A 21,607-nucleotide genomic window follows, 5' to 3' on the forward strand; every position below is an offset into this window, starting at 1 on the left:
AGAGCCATCCTGTTTATATAGACACCGGAGAGGGCTAGGGTTACATAGAGTCGGTTACAATAGTAGGAGATCTACGTATCCGTATCACCAAGCTTTCCTTCCACGCCAAGGAAAGTCCCATCCAGACACGGGACGAAGTCTTCAATCTTGTATCTTCATAGTCTTGGAGTCCGGTCGATGATGATGATAGTCCAGCCGATGATAGTTCGGCCGATGATGGTAGTCCGGCTATCCGGACATCCCCTAATCCGGGACTCCCTCAGCTGCCGTCGCCTCAGAAATAATCAGAATAACAGGGGGTATGGGTGAGTGGAGGGATGGCCTTGCCAGCGGTGGGAGTAGTAGGGGGCGGTGAGGCCTCTGCGGCAGCAAAGCCGGCCACGGGAGGCAGGAGCAGGTGGCACAACCGGCGCTGCTTTGGGCGGCTGGAGCAAGAAGACCAGAGGTTGAAGAAGCACGACGGTCGTTGGAGGGACATCGCACGGTCACAGGAGCTAGATCGTTCATATTGACTAAGTTGACAAAGCCTTCCATCCCCGTCAACTTAGTAGGCCCACAAGTCAGCCTCCCACTATGGTGGGTCCCAACTGGCAGGGGGTATTCATCTTCTTGTGTGCAATAAGGAGGAACTTTGTTGCGTGCAAAGATATAGCTGGTGGGTCCGACCTGTTAGTGGAGGGAATGTTTTTTTCACGAAATACAGAGGCCCTTCTGGTGGGTCCCAGATGTCAGGTGGAGGAATCATTATTTTGTGCATAATAAGGAGGCATTTCCTTGTGTGCGTCCGTGGACCCAGCTGTCAGCCTCTCCACGTACAGTCCACTTCCGATGGATCCGTTCGTTGACCACGACGCGCCGAGAGCACCAGGGCGGTGGATGACGGCGAGGCCTACAAAGGGAACGACATAGAGACGGGAAGACACGGTAGTGGCTGCCCACGCGGTGGAGAGTATGAGGGTTGACTGGTTCGGCTACCGTCACCGAAAAATAACATGAGGTGTGGGTGAGTAGAAGGATAGATAGGCTAGGGATGCGAGTATGGTGGGGTCGTGAGGCCTGCCCGGCAGCACAGCCGACCACAGGAGGCGGGAGCAGGCGGTTCCGTCGGCGCTTGTTTGGGCGGTTGGAGCAGGAATATCAAAGACTGAAGAAGCACGATTGCCGTTAGATTGACATCTAACGGTCTAACGCTGGTAGATTCGATTGTTGACTAAGTTTCTTTTTTGAGAAACCTTGTGTACGCATGAACTTAGTAGGCCCACAAGACAGCCTCCAAATCTGTGGCAGACAACATAGAGCCCATTTGCTATTATTTTTTAATAATTTGCAGCCCATTTGCTAATTTTTAAGTAATTTATTACAACCCATTTTCTGCCGAGGACCACGGTCAAAAAGTTCAACCTTATTTTGCATATTTCGGTAGATTCCGAACTGTTGTAATCCCGAAATGATAAACATCTTTTTAAGAACTTATTGATTTGCCAAAAAAATCATTTTGTTTTTTAAGCAAATAAGACGTGGGACAATTGAGTTGGTTTAAGGGAAAACCAGTGGTAAAAAAATCAGCGTTGGGAGGGAAAACGGCAACAAAAATAAGGATGTAAATATGAAAAGGGAATTTTATGTATTTTCAATATAATGATACGTGTATATAAACTAGTAAAACTATAGGTAGAGATTAGAAAACGGATGTAGGACATGTGTTTCAAGAGGAAAATAGAACTGAGATGTGTGTTTGATTCAGTAAAAAAACTGTCTGCGGATATTGTAAGACAAAATATAACTAACGCTGGCGGGCCAGATGCTAGTAGATACCTGCTGGATCTTTGTGCCCCGTTGTCGTCATGGGCTGGGTCTGTTAAAAACAAAACCAAGCTTGGGCAATCTACAGCCCAGTTGAAACTTGCTCGACCTGAAAAAACAATATACCTGCTCAATAAACGAGAGAATTCTGCAAGTACAGGCTGATAACTGGGATGCAGCAGGGATATTGTTTTTTCATTGTGATAATAAGTGCATGCACTTGTTTCGAAAAATTTGGAGAACTGGGAATTCGAACGGCAGGTGCTTATGCTACTCATCAAATAAAAATCAGGTGCCTGAGAATTCGTTTCAAAACAAATGATTCAGCTTTATATCCACGCCGACCCTTGGCATGATGGTTGGAAGCAAATGCCAAGTTCATACCAAAAGATCGTTAACAACAATACCAACTTGCGGACGACAAGGTAGTACAAGTACCAATACCACACTAACTTATAATCTTTTTACTCCTGGCCCTAGTGTTCGTCTGGTAGAAAATCTTGCAGAGGACCAGCTCCCGCTCCTTCTCTTGCTCCAGGTCCCCGAGGTGGTACTGGTGCATCACCCAGTTGGTCCTTTGCTGGTCAAAGTTCTTGTTGGTGTGCAGCACCAGAACCTTTTTGCTACCCGTCTGCCGGCCATTGACCATCACCGGCAAGGTATTGTCGGCCTTGTGCCACATCGCGTGCATGCCGCACTCCGACTGTATCTTGCAACACATCCACGTGGCCCTTTTGAACGCCCTGGAATTGCGCTGGAAGAAATGCTTGCTTAGGCCACTCAGTGTGATACCTGCAGTATTGTCGAATACAGGTTTTAGTGTATGTAGTTGGCATTTTCATAACTCTTTGGCATGTTGCAGTCACTTATTTCACTTTTTATTAACTGTCAAATTGTAACTGCTTCACTAGGTCTGCGTCTAAAAAGAAAAATAGAGATATAAACAAAGAAATATGTTTGTGCAAGTAGACGGTCGATCGGTGTCTTACCTGGAAGTTTCTCAGGATGGGTGTAGCATATATCGTGCTCGCTATCTATGGTTGGTATGAACAAATCGATGAGAGGGTGAGATCTCGCGCTGTCAACACTCACTTTGGCCTCAAGGTGCTCGATCAGCTCCTGATCCGTGGGATCGAACTTGATGCGAGCCGGCAGCACCGGCCAATCCTTCTTGGACTTGCATCGGTTAATTCCAGTTATATGGTACTCAATGTATGATCAATCGACTATTTTAAGTGAATAATGAATGATTACGACAGATAAGTGGTACTCCAAATTTGAAGTCCAGAATACCCGAACACGCCACCGGGATTCTTGTGTCACCTCACGCGCAGTGTGTTGTCACGTCAATTGAATGTATGGACACGATGAATAATTTGACCGACGTATACTAGTACTGCTACTGTACTACTTACTAGTCGTATTTAGTGTCACATTTTAACCATATGTTTAACTAATAAGTACGCACTTGAAGCCTAATTGATATATATATATATATATATATATATGTGTGTGTGTGTGTGTGTGTGTGTGTGTGTGTGTGTGTGTGTGTGTGATGTAGGGCGGAACCCTATGGTGACGATCTTTCATGTTTGGAGTGGATCCTACGGGGAAACACGAAGAACACGCGGAAGAACACAAAGGAAATCACGGGAGGGGGGGACGACGACGAGAGAAACACTCAATCGACAAGTAATCAATCACACGAGTGCTAGATCACCGAACACATAAGGTAGCACATGATCCAAAATCAACAAAGGAAGGATACAAAGGGAACCGTTCTTCTCCATGAGGAGGTCTTGAATCCACGAGGGGATCTTCCCGTAGAGGGGTCTTGAGTCCATGTGGATCTTCTTCGAGGAGGCCGCGGTCTCTCACAAGGAGGAGATCCGATGGATGAGCGAGGCTCTATCTCAAAAATGAGCTAAATCAACGCTAACCCCAGAACGTACGGGATGAGGGAGTATATACAGTCAAAGGGGCGAAGGGATACATGGGTCACGGCCCAAAGGAGCTGCGCACAGGCAGGGTGGCGCCGGATGTCCGGGCGACGGGCCGGATGTCCGATGTCTCATGAGGCGCCGGATGTCCGCTCAGAGGGGCCGGATGTCCGGTGCTTCCTGAAGGGCCGGATGTCCGGTGGAGAGGCCGGATGTCCGGGCTGTCAGGTCCAGGTTCTGTGCATTCAGAACGCCTGGTCCGGATATCCGGGCGGGAGGCCGGATTTATGGTGAGGGACCGGATGTCCGGGCTGGACGCCGGATGTCCGGGCTGGATGCCGGATGTCCGGGCGCTGTAGTCTTCTTCTGCAGGGGTTGGCCGTGTAGATCTCCATGGGCCGGATTTCTGGGGTCTTGGCCAGATGTCCGGTGCCTGGAGGGTGTTCTTACCTTCTTCCATGGGTTCTCTTCTTTCATGAACTTGGGGTCTTGGCCATCTCCATGTCCATCCTCGGGAGGGTCCTCTTGGTACCTAATCATGCACAACATTCCGGATTGAGGTAGTAGCCATGTCTCGAGAGGATCATATGAGATATCACTAAGGAGAGAAGTCACCTCAGTCTCGAGAGCTCTAGCTCGTGCTCTAGTCATGGGTCCTCTTGGTGCTTGGTGAGACGATGGAAGGTCCATGAGGATGACCGAAGGATGCTCCGCATCATCTCCCCCCCCCTTGTGAAAGATCCGACCTCGGATCGAAATCCTAATCACCATGGTACAGGGAGAGATCGGAGACGTTGAAGATGTCACTCATGTTGTACTTGTCGCGTGGGAGATCGATCTTGTAAGCGTTGTTGTTGTAGCGTGCTAGAACCTTGAAGGGCCCGTCGGCTCGAGGGAGAAGCTTGGACTTGCGTTCGTTGGGGAAGTGGTCCTTGCGAAGGTGTAGCCACACGAGGTCTCCAATGTTGAATATCATGGGATGCTTGTTGACGTTGAGCTTGGTCGCGAGTCGTTGTACTTGGCACTCGATGGTGTGCCTTGTATCTTCATGCATCTTCTTGATGTAGCTTGCCCGGGCACTTGCGCCGAGGTTGGTGTGCTCTTGAAGAGGAAGAGGTAGAATGTCCAATGGGGACAATAGGTTGAAGCCGTAGACGACCTCGAAGGGGGACTTTCCGGTCGTCGAATGTCTTGCATGGTTGTAGGCGTACTCGGTGATGGGTAGACACGCCTCCCACTCCTTGATGTTCTTCTTGATCAACACGCGAAGTAGAGTGGAGAGTGTACGGTTCGTCACCTCCGTTTAGCCATCGGTTTGAGGATGGTATGACGAAGAGAACAATAGCTTGATTCCGAGCTTGGCGCATAGGGTCTTCCAAAAGTAACTCAAGAACTTGATGTTGCGGTCCGAGACAATCGTCTTTGGCACTCCATGTAGTCGCAAAATTTCCCTACAAAATAGATTTGCAATATATGAAGCATCGTCTATCTTGTTGCAAGGAATGAAATGTGCCATCTTAGAAAATCGGTCCACAACAACAAAGACGGAATCCTTGCCATTTTGAGTTCTAGGCAAACCAAGTACAAAATCCATGCTAATGTCTTCCCAAGGTTGATAAGGAATAGGAAGGGGCATGTAAAGACCATGGGATTGAGCTTTAGACTTAGCTTTGCGACATGTAGATCAACGGTTGGTGAAGCGTGAGACGTCACGGAACATCTTGGGCCAAAAGTAGTTCTTGGAGAGCGTGGCGAATGTCTTGTCGCATCCAAAGTGTCCCATGAGTCCGCCTCCATGAGCCTCTTGCAAAAGGAGCAAACAAAGAGAAGACTCGGGAATGCAAAGTTTGTTAGCTCTCATAAGATAATCATCCTTTATGTAGTATCGCTCCCAAGACGTGTGTGTCAAACACTTAGCGTAAGGAGTAGCAAAAGAAGGATCATGCTCATACAAGTCTTTTATATGCTCAAAACCAATAACACTCAACTCAAGTTGAGTGACAAGTGTGCATATGCGTGAAAGTGCATCCGCAACTACATTTTCCTTAACCTTAATGTACTTGATCACATAAGGAAAAGATTCAATAAATTCACTCCATTTGGCATGAAGCTTGTTCAACTTAGTTTGGCCTTTTAAGTACTTAAGCGTTTCATGATCGGTGTGTATGACAAACTCATGAGGTCTAAGGTAATGTTCCCAAACATGTATCACACGCACTAAAGCATATAATTCTTTGTCATAGATGGGATAGTTAAGTTGAGCACCGGGGAGTTTTTCGCTAAAATAAGCAATGGCTTGTTTTTCTTGCATCAAAACTCTGCCAATTCCGGTACCACTTGCATCACAATGAACCTCAAAAGTTTTGTCAAAGTTGGGCAAAGCAAGAATCGGTGCATGAGTAAGCAAATACTTGAGCTCATCAAAAGCGGTGGATTGCAAAGATCCCCAAACAAAAGGAGCATTCTTCTTACTCAAGGCATGCAAAGGAGCGGCAATTGTGCTAAAGTTTTTCACAAAGCGACGATAAAATCCTGCAAGACCAAGAAAACTACGCACTTGTTGCAAATTGGTTGGTTGGGGCCAAGTTTTAATTGCCTCAATCTTAGTTTCATCAACATGGACACCTTTGGAAGAGACAACAAAACCCAAGAAAACCACTTTGTCAACACCAAACATGCATTTTTTTCAAGTTTGCATAAAGACGTTCCTTGCGAAGGGTTTGCAAAACAGCCTTAACATGATTTATATGCTCTTTCATAGTTTTGCTAAACACAAGAATATCATCAAAGTAAACCACAACAAAGACTCCAACGTAAGGTCGAAGCACATGATGCATAAGACGCACGAAAGTACCGGGAGCTTCCGACAAACCCATAGGCATCACTAACCACTCATATAATCCAAATTTTGTTTTGAAAGCAGTTTTCCATTCATCACCCTCTTGTATGCGAATTTGATAATAGCCACTTTTAAGATCAATTTTTGAGAAAAAGTTGGCTCCGCTAAGCTCATCAAGCATATCATTTATAGGTCTACAATCGGAACACAAGCGGAAACTTCCATCGGGCTTAGGCACAAGTATAACGGGAACGACACAAGGGCTTAAGCTTTCACGTACATGACCGTTGTCGATGAGTTGTTGAACTTGCCGTTGAATCTCCTTAGTTTCTTCGGGATTGACATGGTATGGAGCTTTGTTTGGAAGTGGCGCTCCGGGGATGAGGTCGATTCGATGCTCAATGCCTCGTAGTGGAGGTAGACCTGGAGGTAGCTCATCGGGGAAAACATCTTGGAATTCCTGCAAAAGAGATTGAAACACTAAAGGTACCTCATGAGAGGTGTTAGTTTTTGGTTCTCCATCCTTGCACACAAGGACAAAGTGCATAACACTCGATGGGTTCTCACACACTTCTCTCATCTCACTTTTGGTGGCAAATAGGATGAGGTTTTTCTCTCTAGGCGAAGAGTCGCTCAAGTTTGGCTTGTGGCTCTCATTCACTTTATGGTGGATCACCTTCTCATTTTTCTCTCCACGATGGGTGGCTTGCTTGTCGGCTATCACTTGACTAGGAGACATAGGTCGTAACACATATTCCTTCCCTTTCATCTTGAAGCTATAGTGATTGGTACGCCCATTGTGGATGACACCACGGTCGAATTGCCATGGCCTACCAAGAAGGAGGTGGCAAACGGACATTGAGACCACATCACACTCCAAAGTGTCTTCATATGCACCAATTTTGAAGGAGACTTGGACCGTATGCTCAACTCGTATTGTGCCGGAGTCACTTAGCCATTGAACCTTGCATGAGTGCGGGTGCTTCCTCTTGACCAATTGAAGCTTGAAGCATAGTTATTCACTTGCCAAGTTGTGACAACTACCTCCATCGATGATGACCTTGACGGATCTTCCATTGATGCCGGCCTTCGTGTGAAATATGTGGCATCTTTGGTCCTCTTCTTGTTGATGTTGAAGAGTCAAGACTTTGGAGACAACGAGAGCGGGGCTCGAATATTCATCACAAAAGACTTGATCATCTTCATCCTCATTCACGCGCCGGTGCATGGCCACTTGCTCAAGGGCTTCCATCTCCTCTTCACTCATGGATTCATATGTACCATCGTCGTTGAGGATCATGGTGCGCTTGTTCATGCATTGGTAGGACTTGTGGCCTCGGCCGCCGCAAGTGAAATACTTGAAGGAGCTTGTTTTGACGATCTCATCGGTTGGAGTAGATGAAGAAGCACGCGGCTTGAAGTTGCTTGTAGTAGGAGGAAGACGACTTGAACTTGCCAAAGTTTTCTTGTAACTTGACTTGTCGTCGTTGCTTGGAGAAGGCTTGGTTGATGTAGATGTTGGAGGAGTCATTGAAGCTTGGTTGTTGGAGAAGCCGTAGGTCTTGGATGAGTACTTGGCGTACTTGAAGTCATCTTGCACTTGACGTTCCGCCTTGGTAGCTTGATGCACGATCTCAATGAGGTTGGAGTAGGGTTGGAAGTCGGCAATCTTCTTGATGGGATGATTGAGTCCATTCAAGAAACGTGCCATTGTTTGCTCATCATCCTCCGTGACATTGGCTAGAATCATGGCTATCTCCATTTCCTTGTAGTATTCTTCAACACTCTTTGTTCCTTGCTTGAGGAGTTGTAGCTTCTTGAAGAGATCACGGTTGTAGTAGGTTGGTACAAAGCATGCTCGCATGACATCCTTAATTTGGGCCCAAATGGTGATTGGAGGTTCACCTCTTACTTGTCGGCGCTCAAGGAGTTGTTTCCACCATATGAGCACATAGTCTTGGAACTCAAGTGATGCCATAGTGATCTTCTTATCTTCCTCATAGTTGTGCAAACAAAAAAAATTTGTCGACCTTCAATGCCCATGAGAGGTACTCTTCGGGATCATTGCTTCCATTGAACTTGGGCATTGTGAACTTGAGCTTGCCATAGCGCTGCTCTTCATTGTGTTGTTGGCGATGGTGATGATGACGCCCTTGACGTGGAGGGTAGTCATCCTCATGTTTCTCTTGGCGCGGAGGAAGTCCATGATCAACTTGTTCTTGTTGAACTTGAGGTTGAAGTGGAGCTTGACGAGCTTGTGGAGGAGCTTGAGGAATTTGACGTTGTACTCGCGGTTGGTAGTTCCTCTCTTAGATTTATTCTCGAAGGGCTTCCTCTTGATTGCGCTGATCACGATTGCGGTTGGCAATGGCTCGGCTCGATTCTTTAAGGGCAGGTTGCGCCTCAAGAGCTTGCGCTTCACGTTGTTGTTGTTGAAGACGTTGAGCCTCGGCGTCTTGTTCCTCTTGGTGTAGACACGCTCATTCTTCCTCTTGGCGACGTAGACGTTGTCGTTCTTGAGCTTTTGCAAAAGCAACTTGGTGTGGTGGAGGATGAGGTAGATGCTCGTTGACTTGCTCTTGTGAATGCTTATCATGTAGCGGGTTGCGAGATGCATGACGGTCTTGACGCGCTGCTCGTCGAAGGGTGTTCAATGACGGTGTACTCGAGTCGGAGAAGGTGGCGTCGGAGTGTCGACTCGAGCGGCTCCATCTTGAAGATGAAGAAGTGGAAGTATGGCGGTTCCTCATCAAAGCGTGGATCTCGTCCATTCTTGCATCATTCTCTTGCTTGTGAGCGTCGAACTTGGTGTCGAAGTAGTCTCTTGTATGTTGTTCGGAGAGTCGCAAGTCGGTGGCGAGGTTGTTGATGCGGTCGCTCATTGCTTGTTGCTCTTGGTGCAACGCCCTTTGAGCACCAAAGAGGTGGCTCTTGGTGACAAATGATGACATGTCGTCGCCGTTCTCGATGAGTGGTGTATTGGTGGAAGAACTTGGCCTGTCCATCATTCCAAGCAAAATGTAAGTGGTAGATGGAGAAGAACTTATACCCAAATGTACCTTGACCGATGTTGAAGATGAATCAAGTTCACTCAAATGCGGACAATGAAATAGCACTTTTGGTACCAATTCTTGTCGGTTCTCACACCTACACAAGTAAAAGCTTTTGGTGGAGCTTGGTTAGGATGGTGGCACAAAATTTGATGCAATTGTAAGTGAGCTTCAATAATGTTGGAAAAGATTCACAAATTTGCAAATGCAACAAGTAGACCAAGCAATTTGTTGTACATGGAAACACACACGCAAATAGATAGATGGGATTGTGCAAACCAAAAGTGAGCCAAAATGTGGAAACCACGAAAATGCTCTTGTTGCACAATACTAGAGAGACGCTAGCACGATTGCACAATAGGCGGATATGAAACTTGTGCACAACCTACTAGGCAAAAATGCAACGATCTCTATCCCAAGTATGCTTTATATTTGGTGTTTCGGTGCTATGATCCAAGATGATCGGATATGACAATCTTAATATTTTATGATGCTATGGTTCTTGCTTATAAGCTCTTTGCTTATCTTTCCTCTTTGCTTAAAATCTTGGGTGGCTCTTTCACTTTTGAGCTCTTTTCTTATGCAAAACTTCACGAACCAAGATAGCAATTGTGTATGCGAGGACAACTTTGTGACACACAAGTTGATCTCAAGATATGCACCACTATGGTATGGTATGTATGCTATGGAGTATGATCACTAATGTGCACAAGTCACGTTGCCGGCAATACTCAATGTCTAGTCTTGATGGGTAAGCTACGCAAAAGTAGGGACATGTGGGGTATCAATGCAATTGCAAGGTATGACAAAGATGTTGTCGAAGTTACCGTCCTTGGCAATGATGAATAGTTGATGGAGATGAGCGGTGGTGATGTTGAAGTCGAACCGTACCTAGATAGCCGAAACACAATAGGACACGGTAACCACAACCCAAACTCTCAAAGACCTAAGCAATAACATGCGTTGTTATAAAAATCTTGGAAATGAGAGTAACATATAGCAATCATGAGGTTATGCTCATAATATCTATTCTAACAATCATTAGATGCCAATTGTTCTCATATCAAATCTAACAATAACATGTGTGATCATAAAAATCTAGGAAATGAGAGGAACATATAGCAATGATGTGGTTATAGACATACTATCTATTCTAAATTTGTAACAATGAACAAGCAGCCGTATTCATAAGGTAAAGATGAGATGAGATAGAACAATTACACGACGATAGATTCCACCAGTATAGGCAACCAATCTGTGCGTCGACCGCGTAAACGATGCCATCGTGCACTATAGCATCAAACATAAATGTTGCCTCAATAGGATTGACGATGAGCCATAACCATGTATGGCGACCGGATTCCAGATAGACTAATCTCATGTTAAACAAGGCAATGAGCTTGTAATCCATGTAGTCTTCTGATGGTGTGGGCACTTCACAGATTACAACTTTCAGCAAATAGAGGTCGAGCCAAAAGCTTGACGCGTCTCGTGCGTAGTAGGCAGGAGTGTCCGGCGGACCATGAGGCTCGATGGCAGCGGTATCCAACAATGGAAGGGTGATTTCTCGCTGGGTGTAGATATCCATGAGATGTCACGGACTACCGGATTGGTGGATGAGGACGATCCAGTTGGCCTTCATGCCCGCCCAGTAGTGGCCGCGCATGAAGGACAGGTGGACGGGTAGTGGTAGCATGTCGAGAGGCACCACGACAACCTCCGTAGGATCATCAAGTCGGTGTCTGGGCTACCTCGAGGGTCAGGCATCAACAAGTAGGGTGTCTTGAAAAGAGCCGACCAGTTGCAAACGAGTAGACGGTACAAAGACATCGAGCATGCAGCCAGACGGACGGTGCTGAGTAGGTCCATAGGATTACAGATCTGCTCCAAGAGAACATAGGGGAGGGAATTCCAATCGCGGCTCCGCGCGTCAGTCGGTTCTGCCATTGGGGTTTTCGGTGCCTGCGAGCCAGCGGGAAGTGGATTTGGGCGGGCGAGCAAAGAAGCTTCTCCTCGTGTGGCAAGCAGTGAGCGGGGGATATGGTACGTGCGAGCTACCAAGGAAGATGGCGTGGGCGGGCGAGCAGTGAGCGGGGGGAAATGGTGTGCGACCGACGATGGGGAAGACTGGAGGAAGAAGAAGAGAGGAGGAAGAAGAAGAGAGGAGGAAGAAGAGTGAAAGACGGGGAAGAAAGTGCATTAAATCTCAATTCTACTAGTACTACTACCAGGATATACCGTCCTTCAGAGCGTATAGTTACAGGGATGACATGTGGGTCCACCTCATGCGGGCCCATATGTCAGTTAATGGAGGAGAGAGGTGTGTAGGCGTATTTGCGGAAACGTGCTCTACCGGCAAACATGATGGCAGTACTGGGTAAGGCCGATTTAGTAACACCAACACGCTGGTTCAGCTTATTAATTAAGTGTCCCATCTGCTGCAGCGTGTATTGTCACTTCACTGCGAAGACTATTGGAATAGTTCTCTCTGACCGAGATGGGCAATAATGGACCGCGAAGACTTCCTATCTACAGTATCCCTGTGCCTCTATGCTCACTTCACTCATTTTGCTCCGTACGTAGTTGAAAGTGCAATCATGCCCTTAATCATATTTTGATGTTGATGACAACATGTATGTTGGGACTAATCATGTTTATCAAGTATATCTCAGGATTATGTCACAAAGACCATGTGTGGATCATGACTAGGGACAAATGCATATAACTCAAGAATGGAGATACAAGACAGTAGCCTTGGCTTTGATTACGGTTTGTTCTTGAGTATAGGGATCCCGCACTATTAAGAGGGGATCGTTGGATCTAGTGAAAGACTTGCTCAAAACCCATAACTTATGTTTTTCTCTTCGGTCGTCCGGTACTCTACGGACGTCCGGTCCCTCTCAGCTGTCCGAACGTCCGACACTCTCCGGTCGTCCGGTGTTCCCATTACCGAAAGTTATCTATGGATTTCCGGAACTCTCCGGACGTCCGACCTCCAGACGGTCGGCAGGTCTCGGACATCCGGTACTTTTACCACAGAACCATATTTACGGATTTCCGGGCTTCTCCGATCATCCGGGCGCCGGACGACCGGCACATCTCGGACGTCTGTATCCTGTGTACTGATTCATGGCACATGTATTCCCAGCGGCTGGACGACCGATGTCTGTCGGACGTCCAGACTTATTTGTGCCACCGGACGTCCGGTGTTGTCCGGACGTCCGACCTATCCTATGCACTTAAGTGGCCCAAACGGTCATTTTTCCACACCCCTTCCACAGGATGAGGTTGACCATTCACTTTGAGCTTGCCAAGAACACTCTTCACTCTCTCTCTCAATCCCCTACATCAAATCCTAGATCCCCAAGTGATTTAGGAACATTTGAGAGAAGTTCTCTGATCAAGTGATAGATCCACTCCTTCCCCTTCTTTGCACCAAAGGAATTTGTGTTTTGAGCAAGTCTTGAGCTTTTCCCCATCGTTCTTGTTACTCTTGGAGGTTGGAGACTCCTAGGCGGTAGGAGTCTTTCGGAGAGGAATCGAACCTTGTGATTACCCCCGGAAAATTTTGTAAGGGTTTGGAGACCACCCCAAGGTCTACCACTAGTGGTTGAGAAACGCCTCCGTGGTGTTGTCTCAAAGGGAGAATAGGGTGAGCCTTCATGGCGTTGGTGTGCCTTCGTGGTAACATCCACCTCTCTAACGGTGACTAGCTTCCCTCCAAGGAAGTGAACATCGGCATACATCCTTGTCTCCTGGAGTTGCAGTTATTCCTAACCCTAACTCTCTAATTGTTGGTACTTGTCTCTTAGCACTTACTTACATCATATTGTGCTTGCTTACTTATGTGCTCGTGTTACTTGCTTAGTACTTAGTACTCACTTGCAATTGCTAGGCTCACCTTCATATTCCGCATTATTGCCTAAAATTGCTAAGTAGTAATTAAAATTTATAATTGTACCTATTCACCCCCCTAGGTCCATCTCGATCCTTTCAGTAGTCACTTGTTGAAATCTCTAGAAAGACAAATACTCCGTATTTGGAAACAAAGGGAGGCTTTTACTCCGTATTTGGGAACAGAGGGAGTATCACCATATGGAGGGAATAGAGGAAGCTTGAAATATGAACATGTCAATGGGAGGGAGTAAGCCTCATGCATGCATGCATGCATGCATGCAACATGCAACACTCACACGTACACATGAACGCATGCAACACTCACGCACCCATGCGGCACATAGCACCGGATGCAACACACACGCTCACGCTCAAGTGCTCAACCTACTCCCTACGTCCGTGAAAGACTGTACATTTAGAGATTTATACATTGACCAGGGCATAATTAACGCCTAAAAGTAGCAGACTTATATGTGCATGCGACCATTGAGAGAAGAAGATTAAATGAAGGTTGTTGCATGCTGTAATTAAGGATAGACATGTAGCCTATACCTAGAGCACAAGTTGGTGCATTAGTCAATCAATATCAATTTAGATTAAAGGCTAAATGCATTGGAAGTGTAGATGTACTACACTCTTTGTTTTTTAGCCGATGTATACTCTTTCTTGGAAGACCTTTCCCACCATATTTATAGGCTTTGTATACCAATTTGGGATGAAATGACAAGAGAGTACACGTGCATGCACTCTCATACACAACCAGGGTGGTTCACGCGCAAGGGTTGGACTCCTATCGCGCATGCGTAAAGTTTTGTTTAACTGATTTCTTTGCTCTGCCAACTGACAGGTGGGACCCAGAAACTAGGTGACAATTTAACCAGTCAACAAAGTGCCACGTCGACTATGTGGACGGTCAGTAGGGGGCAATATGGTGCTCTACGATGAGCTAGTGATCATATAATCACCGTAAAACTATATATAGTGACCGTAAAGAGCGTATTGTTACATACGTTGACCGCCAGTGTATTTTTCTCGTTTCAAGTTAAGCCATATTAATCGGAAAGGACGCAGTATGGACTAGTACTAATACTGCTTTGATGTGTCCCGTCAACTCGCCGAACGAGGAGAAGCTTGCTTACTACGCCACTCCCTCGCCCACGCGCGGTGGCTCACGGGACAAGGATAGGGTTTTGACTACATCGCCCTCTCCCTCTCCCCCGCCCTCGCCCTCATGGTGGACGTGCAACAGTTCAACCGGTGTCAGATTGCCAGAAGCATATTGTATTGTAGTATCATCATTGTTGGACCTTCTGAAGAGGCGAAGATCCAAGTGCAAGGTTCACACGAGTACGAACTGTTGAACCTCCCGAAGAGGCAAAGAGCCAAGCACAAGGTTTTATAGCAGTTGTCGTCCTAGTAGGAGTATACTACAACTATAGCGAACGATGCTACTGTATGATGCCGCCACGTCACCTATATCCAAAGTTGTGCCACCTTTTTTTCTCAAAGAGCATGTTGGAGACCGTGCAACAACCACACAAGTTGCATGTACACATAACACATTTACTAGTAATAAATTCTAAAGGACAAATGCCAGTATGCCACACAAGTTCATCTCCAATTCATGTGATAAATCTGTGCACGACTAGTCTACATATATTCACAGTGCTACCATTCACAATTTACTGTACTCCACTTACACGTTATAGATGGGCTACATGTCCTCCTCCAGGTTCCAGTCCCAGGTGTTCTTCATGGATGGCACGATCCATAGCGGGGGGCAACGGGAATCATTGTCACAACTTTCTAGTCCGGTTCCACACGATGGAGACTCATCCAAGCTGAAGCGGCATAAATCAAGGATAGGGTGTCCCAGCATGTCGTTCATCTGGCGGTGCACACTGAAGACACAACCATGCTTCATGAATGACAGGCCTTCCGTGTCGTGCATGGAAGGTGGCATCCGCTTAACAATGGGGTAGTTGTCCCCAATGAAAAGCGAGTACTGTCCAAGAGTGTTCCTCGGCACCCACGTAGCATCACGGTGGTCGAACTCGGTGCCGTTCATCTGGTACACGTGGCATCTCAGATCTGGACACATGGTGACGTACATAGTCAAGGTCCATGTATAATAATGTTGTGCTCAAATATGGCGGTCAGTAATACTGTGCAGCAAATAGTACTACTCCAGTATAGAGAAAGTAAAATAACCGGCTTATTATATATAGCCACTCTTGGCTACATGGATGAGATAGTAAGACATGGAAAAACAAAAATGGTGTCAGCTAGTGGTTTCAAGTCTTCAAGGCCTAGCTAGCTATACACGTCCTCCAAGGTAAAAAGTACTCCTACTAGTACTAGTAAGTAGTACAACAATGAAAGAGAAGGCGAGAGGGTTAAAAAATGGAATACCTGGGTAGATGATGACGGTCCGATCATGGTAGATTGTGTGACCATGTTGCACATCAGTGGTACCATGGGTAACGACTTCTAAGATAGTTGATCCCAATATGCCAAAGTCAGCTACAAGGTTACAGGTTAGAATGAATTGCGGATGCAAATGCACATCCAGGATCGACGATCTTATTTTGATCGGGGGATGACTGGTCCCTACAAAAATGGAGTACCGTTAGGGATGCAAATGATGGTTTGTGCATTCCGTTTGTAATCTCCCGTACCGTAGGATGGCAACCAGATGAAACAGTCCCCTGGCTTGTCACCGCGAAGATGCGGCCTAGATGGCGCACAACATCTTCGAACGTGTTGGGCTACAAATCTGCCGCCGCCAACATGCGCCAGCCTCTGCCGTTAGTGCCTCTTGCATTGATGGCAATCCTTATGTCGAACACCGAGATGGGATAGTAATCGTTGTAGCCGCGTCGCTTTGTCGGCGGGTCCGCAATTGCTATCTTCTTCAATCTCATGTAGGCATCATCATACGTATTCAAGCCCAGTCAGTCTGGAAGGCCGATCCAATGGTGGAGAAGGGGTCTACGGGAATGGCCGCACTGCTGTGGATGTTGTGCAAAATGATGGTGGTATCCGTCCGGAGGTATGCAAGCCAATCTTCGTTGGCACCGACCCAGATCTATATATAAGACGGTGGGCAGCAGAGAAATTACGAGATGGAAATGGAATAACTAAGTACTACATGATCAAACTCCATTACTGACCTGCTCATCGGACAAAATCCGACTACCTCTCAACGTGGGAAACTCTAGCAGAGTCAACGTGCAACCATGGCCAGGGAGCGGTGGACTGTTCGAAGGATTGTCCCATAGAAGAACCTTCTCCTCGAGGATGCATGGAAGACCAACAAACATGGCCTTTTCCCAAGCCTGTTTAAGCACCGTCTTGAAAAAGTTGTTGCAGGAAGCACCAAGTCTTGCGGCGGTGAGGACGTCGGAGCGGCGTGCGATTTCTCCCAGAGGATCATCATCCAAGGTCTCCCAGCCCCGACGAGGAGGAGAACCGCCTGACGAATCCATGGGAGCAGCAACGAACTGCCTTCTCTTCCGGGGGAGGGGAACTGGCGAGGAGAAGATAAGAGCGTAGTAACCGCAGGGCCTCGTCCCTTCCTACTGTAGATCGTTCCTTAGCGAAGGGGTGAGGATATTATTTACTACTAGTACTAGCATTATGGGACGTTATGGGATTGCATTATACTGTAAATAATAGCACTAGTAAGAATTTTTTGGCACTAGGTAGTAGTTTTTGGCATGGATTAAGAAATTTTGGGTATGTTTGTGCTATTTTTTGTACACGCCAACTAGTGTCAAAAACGTCTTACATTATGGGATGGAGGAGTATGTACTCGTACTGTAGCAGTACTAGTACTACTTTCTCAACTAGTAGTGCGATGTACTGTACTTCTAGTATAGTGCGCCAGTTTTGAACTCTTGAATCTCAGGGCCAAGGAGCTATAGTTGGAACTGGAGGGTACTACTGTTCTCTAGAACCATCGCTGTACTATCAATGCATGGAAAGTATACCTGCGTAGTGGCCTAGTGGGTACTCTCGGTGCTCTATTCAGCCGGTCCTCTCACGTAGCTGGACTACTCAGCCCCTCCTCTCACGCACACACTAGCAACCTGTTTATTAGCGACGGTTACTGCGAGGGTAGAACATTTGAGTTATTTGATACAACGAGACTAGGCTTTTCGCTTCCATTTGTGGAGATGTAATGTATCTCGTCGAACTTTGTTAGTAGTTCCTTCTTTATGAATGAGATGAGGCAAAGCTTTTGCCTCCGTTTAAAAAAACATGTAAAGAGGAATTTCTTTTATAGAGCCGATAATGGAGTGAAGTCCATGCATGCAATGCCACAAGTTACAGAGTACTAGTAGCAAAGCACTTTACGTACAGAGCCATATTGCACAGTTCCCAATGCCCCGCCAGGCTTTTTCGGCTCCTCGGGCTTAATTGGGAGGCGCTAGTTTAAATATGCTACTAGATAACGAGGAAGCTGCAAGCGAGGTGTGTCTAGGGCGAGCACGCGAGCCACGAGATGATGGGAAAGAAAACCCGTTCACATGGCTAGGCTATCCAGTGCACTCAGATTGTGGTGCCGCACGTCCGTTTGACTTCAAAACTCAAACTACCCGTGTAAAATACTGGCTCGCAGCGAAGTTACTATTTAAAAAAAGGCCGCCATGCGTTCGGCCGGGATCGAAACCACAAAACGAGGTATACACTCCCACGTCCACTAGTAGTACTCGCTGGAGTACAACACAACCTAGAATCGCCTTTTGTTGCTAGTAGTACATTGTTCCTTACAAGAAACCCCTAATAATGCAAGAAACCACTAATAATGCCAAGAAACTACTACCACTTGCATACGTGGCAGACTTAAGATAAGACTACCTTATCAACCATTGTACATGCCCTTACCAACCAGCCCTACCAAGAAACGACTACTCTACAAAGTGCCGTTATAGGCACGTTTCAACCCATGTCGCCCATTAAGTCAACGCCTTCTATTCGACCGGGAGGGTGTGTTTGGTTGCGTTCTCGTCTCAGCATAGTTGTTCCCTCTTCATGCATGCTCAACTCAACACCCCTCTTCATGCATGCTCTCTTCATGCATGCTTCTAGTGTATTTGTGCTAAGCTAGTGTGGACTCATGCACCCTTCATACACTCTACCAAACACCCAAAAGTGGGTCGAGAAGGGAACTCTTGGGCTCATGCACCCTTCATACACCCTACCAAACACACCCAGGCGTTATGACTTGTGGGACCTACATGTCAGTCTGCACAAAAATCCCTGAGTGACCTCCTACCTCCGGCCCGTCCACCTAGTCATCCTCGGCCATGGGACGTAGCTACCGCCGCCTGCAGAAGGCAAGGTCAAAACCGCTAGCAGTGCGGAGCCCATCTTGCGGTAGCCCGGATGCTAGCTTCGTCAGGCGCTCGCGACCGCTAGATAGCCAAGATAGCTCCGTCCAGCTGCTTGTCTGCAAGGTTTGCTAGCTAGATTGGCACGGCGGCGCGGCGGCTTGCTTGCGCGCACCGCGCTAAGGCCAGCCATCTAGCTCGAGCGAAGGCCAGCACGGCGGCTTGCTCACTCGTGAGTCATGCTTGGGCCAGCCTGCCAACCCGTGCAGAGGCCAGCGCGGCGTCCGACCCGTCCGGCGGAGCGGCGGCCAACTCGCTCATCACCGGCGCCACCGACGAACACGCATCAGTACTGTTTGAAGTAATGTTCGGGAAAAATAATGATTTGAGGGGGAATAACAGGATAGAAGGTCAGATGTGGGTCCCTCGTGCCAACGGTCAAACAAAATGTGTTGGTTTAAGCTGCCTCATCAGCACGGATGTGTGGGCCAAACCAGTCATAAATGGGTTTAAATGAGCCTAATCGGTACTAGGTAGTAGTTTTTGGCGTGGATTAAGAAATTTTGGGTATGTTTTTGCTATTTTTTGTACAATAGATTCTTCCTAGGGCTGGTTGAAAGTGGTAGTTTTTTGTTAAATACTCTACATATTGTAAGTAGGAGTGAAAGTTAAGCTTTGGAAGCCAATAAGCAAGGCTAGTTATATAGTGCATATGTGTACATGTTTGAAAGTAAATATCAACCATGAGTGACTAATATCTTGATGGAAAACTCAAAACTATGGAAATACTTGGATTTTTTTGTTGCATCTTGGAAATACTAGCAATGTTCATGTGCGTTGCGACGGATCATAATTAGAATAATACTTATTCACAAATGGTTTTAAGATACTAATTATGGGTTTTTATGCAAATTGGTAGACAAGTGGGATGTTGGTGAGAAAAGGCAACAACTTACCTCACAGTCGTTAGATGTATATCTAATGGTTAGAAACTACGGATGGCAGACACACCATCATCACCAACTTAGTCTTCTGTAGGAGTACTAGCAAGATCCGTGCATTACACGAAACATCAAGATGCATTTTTTATAAAATACTTGTTGTGGTTGACCCATGCGGGAGTAATCCCATGTGTAAAAACTAATGATATCTCAAGAAATAGGATATAAGGTGAAGAGGAGTGGGGCGTGGTGGTGATTGGTGGTCGGAATGAGCGGAGGGATGGGGATTGACGACGCCGGCAGCGGCCACTAGGCCAATTTGTTCCAGAGGCTTCCTTTCTTAATTGCTCAACAATGAGGTTGTTGGAGATAAATATGAACGAGGGAAGGCCTTGTCTGCAAATATGGAGAGGGGTGCGGGTATCTTTTAGTTTAATTTCCATCTGTCAGATATAGATCGGACAGTCTATATTGCAAGATGGCACGCGTACCATCATCACCAACTCGGTTTTTTATAAGAGAAGAAATATAAGTATGGAGATACAAATGTATTATTGGTACTTGTTTTCGTAAACTAGCATCTACATTCTATTCAATGCCTCAGCATGTGGGACCTTAGCACAATGACTTCTCGACTGTGTAAAACAAAGGTTTTCCCATCGTCGATAAGGAGGGGGTGACGACGGCGCGCTTTTTGGCTTGCTCTAGTCCTAGTAGTCATACTAGGTGGTCTAAGTACGTGTAGATTTATTCTTTTTCACGTCTCGTGTTCGCCGTACTGCCACGACTGTTGATGAATAGACGGTAAGTTATTCACGGGGAAACCCTTGTTGAGCGTGTTGCGAGAGAGAGAGAGACAGTGTGCGTGTGTGATATGTCTAGAGACTGAGGCAATGATAACAGATTCTTTGTGTCTATGTGTGTGGAGGATAGAGAGAGACATGTACATGGGGCTTTGTGCTATGTAACATGGAGACACATATACATAATTAGAGAGTGAGTGTGTGAGATACACATGCGGACATGGGGAGAGATGAGGATCTAGATAAATGGGTGTTTGTGCGTGTTTGTGTGTGTTTGTGTGCGCGTTTGTGTGTGAGAGGGAGTGTGTGTATGTGGAGTAGAGAGACCACTAATGATGTAAACCTAGTATAAGGGAAGGGGGGAATGGTGTGACATGTGTAGTAGAGGGATAGCATGAGTGCGGGCGGGGGGAGCAGACTATTTGGAAGAGACATCGAGTGTGTGTGGGAGAGGGGTGTGAGAGAGAGCGAGAGAGAGAGCTAGCAACGGGGGGAGAGAGAGAGGAAGGGAGGGGGCGAGAGAGGGGTCGTTTGTGTCCATAAATGGCGTATAGATAGGGAGACAATGTTGATGTTGTTCGAAATTGGCCTATGTACGAAGACGCAAGGGAAGCGAGTCATCGTGTGTGTGATAGGGACTTCATGAGAGATTTAGAATAGATGATGCAGAGAACAATGTGCGAGATTGAGAACTATGATACATTAGGGAGCTATGGAAAGAGTCACGACATATATGTATACAGGGAAGGAGCTGGGGCGGGTCCGCATGTGGGGGAGATAGAAAGAGGAGAGTGGTGCACAAGGAGACAAAGTGTGTTTGTTTGCAGTGGGGGTGGTGTGTGAGGTGAGTGTGCGAGAACTACATAACTAGGGAGATAGACGTTTTGTGTGTATGGGAAAGATACACTCTACATAGTGCCTGTGCTTGGGAAAGAGAGATGCCGGGAGACCTAGAGAGTGGGGGAAGAGATGTTTGCATGCCCGAGAGACAAAGTGAT

The sequence above is a fragment of the Triticum dicoccoides genome, chromosome 7B (genome assembly GCF_002162155.2).
Source record: "Triticum dicoccoides isolate Atlit2015 ecotype Zavitan chromosome 7B, WEW_v2.0, whole genome shotgun sequence".
Taxonomy (NCBI): domain Eukaryota; kingdom Viridiplantae; phylum Streptophyta; class Magnoliopsida; order Poales; family Poaceae; genus Triticum; species Triticum dicoccoides.